This window comes from Octodon degus, unplaced genomic scaffold, assembly GCF_000260255.1.
Source record: "Octodon degus isolate 3935 unplaced genomic scaffold, OctDeg1.0 scaffold00094, whole genome shotgun sequence".
NCBI lineage: Eukaryota > Metazoa > Chordata > Mammalia > Rodentia > Octodontidae > Octodon > Octodon degus.
Genome location: NW_004524670.1, coordinates 2,593,768 through 2,597,495, shown reverse-complemented (window position 1 = coordinate 2,597,495; position 3,728 = coordinate 2,593,768).

The window sequence follows — 3,728 nt, the reverse complement described above, 5'->3', positions numbered from 1 at the left end:
ATCCCTGGTACTACATGCCAGGTTGCTACGGAATGCTGGGTACACCATGCCGACCACCTAAACCAGGAGAGGTGGCGCACACCTGTAATCCCAGCCCTGGGGAGGCTGAGACAGGAGGATCACTCTGAGTCTGAGCTGCGTAGTGGGATCATGTACCAAATAAATAAATAAATAAATACAATTTTAAAACCAAATACTTTTTTTTAAAAAAGCAGGATCATTATGTGGATCTAATTTTCAAACATGTTTGTCCAAAGAAGGAATGTCCTGTGCCCACTGGTAGTCACTGCGATTTACCTAAAGTAAACTTCAGCACAAGGCAAATAAGGTATAGCTCAACCCTAAAATGATGAAATTTAAGCTATAGCTGCTAGGATGATCTATCATTTCAGGGTTGAGAAGAATTTCATTCATGGCATTCCCTTTCTATCAGGATTAGAAGCAGTATTGTGACCAGCAAGGGAAATTCTGAAAAGCTATATGTTTTATGTATGCTTCAGTCCAAACAATTTTTATGAGTTGAGTTTGAATACGTTTTGCAGTTTGTCATATTTTCAGAAATAAACACAAAAGGACCTCTACTAATCAAGGGCACATCAAAATTCCCCTGTACAATCATTTGTGTTACTTGTTTATTTATTTTGCTTTCAAAATCCTTACGTAGGGCTGGCCAAATAGCTCAGTGGATTAAAGGGCCTGCAAGCAGGTGCAGGGGCTGGGGGTTCGATCCCTGGACCCGCCATGTGGCCCAACTCCAGGGTGCACTGAGAGGGCAATTGAGGCTGGGCGTGGTGGCACATGCCTGTAATCCCAGCACCTGGGATGCTGTAAACAGGAGAATCACTAGAAGTCCAATCTAGTGTAAGACTCTGAACACCTGTAAACCCTCCCGTAAAATACAGAAGAAAAAAAATCCTCATATAAAATGAGCTTCTAGTTCTTCATTAAAAAAAAAGAGTTGCATATGTTAACATAGTGTCCCCCAATGCCATTAAAATCTAAGTACTGTATTTCTTACAATCAAGTTTCATAGTCAGCATCTGGGATAATTTGGCCAGAGATGATTCTTCTGAATTGGTGATATAATCCCCAAATCTACAGTGTTACTGAAACCTTAGTTTAACTCCACTCAGTATAATCCTTGACCTACAGGCAATTATAAAACAGACTCTGATCTATAGAATAGTGGAGAAACAATCTTTTTTGTATTATTTGAAAAATTTCATTATTGAGCTGCAAAACCTGTAATGAATGCATGCTATGGACACACATGATGAAGCACAGAATGCTGAGGTAAGAATTTTACTACCTAAGATTTCTTTTTTCATATATATATATATATATATATATATATATATATATGTATGTATGAAACCATAAAACTGTATGGAGTGTTCATGAGAGTGTAAATGAAATTTTTTTTTCTGGGGGTTTCTCTGTTTTTATTTATTTATTTTTTTGTTAATTTTATACCAATGAGACAAATACCAATGAGACAGTTTCAAAACACGTTAGTAGGACAGTTACAATAATTAATACGTTGCATATTGTTGTCTTCATAGTGGTTATTCATAGTACAGGATGCAGACATGATATCCTGTCCAAACACTATTAGTACAAATCTTTCTTCTCATTGAATTAAGAGAAAGTAGCTGTGTATCTATCTTAACTATTTTGTATATACAGGTACAAAATGGTCCTTCATTCATATTCCCCTTTTTTTTAAGTTTTGTCAGAGATGGGTATTTCATTGTCATTTAAATATTGTAGGTGCATGAATTCAGCAAAATAATCCAATACAGTCCAGTAGTCTTTAATAGTGGTAAGCTATCCATAGGACTGGCAGACCTTGTCAGATGCAATAGTTAACATTTCTTGTTATATAGGTCTTGCTTTATTTTGGTCTTATCCATTCAGCAGAAAAGTATAAAAACAAGGTATAAAAAGTAAAACCATATTAATATGCTGAGCTGTAAAAAGCTCAAGTCAACAACTTCTGAAATTTTGTTTTAATATGGTCTTACTGATGCTTGCTTGAAGGCACAGACTATCCTCCTTAGAAAACAAGTGAAAACCTCCCTGTAAAACATTAGATAAACAGGGTAACTCTGAGTCCATTCCTCTCTCCTATTCATTTACTCAAGGGATGTTTATAGAGAGGCCTTAGGTCCACACTGCAACAGCTAATCTATTACACTAAGCTGCTCCTCTTTGAGTGTACTTTAAGAAATGAAATACGAGCCAGGTCAGTTCACAGAAAGGCACATGAACACAAGCTAATCGGTGTGAGCGGAATTGTTAGAGCAGAGCCGACCGAGCTCTCACATTTTTTATCTTCCCGGTGCTGCATTTTTCTTAAAGAACTATCCATTCCTGAATGAATTTTAATGACTCGATCATGTTTAAGAATGACACGAGTCAAAATAACTACCCTTGAAAGTTCAATGTGCTCACCTGAAAAAGGTAATGGTGTGAAAAGAGGTAAAAGATTCAATTCTAATCTGGGAAGCCTGCCCAAATTTCCAATAAATGAATAATGGAAATGTTTGCATAATAATAATCAATCCTTCTGATAATGAGTTTGCTGTCAGTATATAATCATGTTGAGTAATTAAATTCCAATGAATTCAGTTGCTAAGTCAGGCATATGCTTTGAGTTATCACCATGGAAGGGACCTCTCCCAGGTGTGTGCCTTGAGCCACTGCCTGGGTCAGATTATAAAACTTTTTGCACTAATTGCTACAATTTTTTTTTCTGCAGAGGCTTTTGCTCATTAGATCAAGTTATTATCCAGTGCCTGCTCTAAGAAGACAGTGAGGAATGAAGCAGACCGCCGAACAGTTTGGCCACATAGTCCACACTGCCACCTCATAGATCCCTGCCATTTCTAAGGATTTTTCCTCTTGCCGTCTTCCTGTTTCTCCTATTGTTATCCAAACCCTCCTAGAAGAGGGTCATTCTTTCTTTCCCTCCTTTTTTTCCCCCCGCACCCCGCTGAAAACACACTTTCCTTTCTTCATAATTTAGTACTTTCATTTCAGATTCTCCCTGAAATTATCAAAGCAAAATATAGTTCTAGTGAAATGGATCCTACCCAAAGATAAATGCTACAGAAACTTTGAGGAATTAGTATTTACATTTATACTACTTTACTATAAACCTGTAAAGGCATCAGACTGACATAAGTGTATCTTTAAGACAAGCCTCAGTTCAAGTCACTATCCTATAATCTATTAGGTGTAAGTCTTGAAAAATTATTTCAAAGTTTCAGTTTTGTTATTTGTTTCATTGACAAATATCGTAGCATCAATTGTATAAGAATTCTGAGAATTAAGAGTTATAATTCAAGAGATTTCCTTATACATTGGTTGAAACAAAATGGAGCACTCAGAAATCTAATAATTTACTTAACCATTTTCAAATATTTATCTAAATTGTGAACACAAAAGCAAACAATAGGAAATTTTATCAAAATTTATTGGCATTCGTGTTTCTCAGTTGAGAATATTTGCTAATTTGATATTAAGTCTGATAATGTTCTCTGATTCAGCATTACATTGACGCATCTATGTACTAAAATAATGGGAGGAAAAAAGAAATGAAAAGGTAAAGATTTAGAAATAAGAATCTAAAACTTTCGGGCTGGAGAGATGGCTCAGTGGTCTAAAGCACCTACTTAGAACAAGCTTAGCAAAAGCATCAGGGACCGCGGTTCAATCCCCCAGCA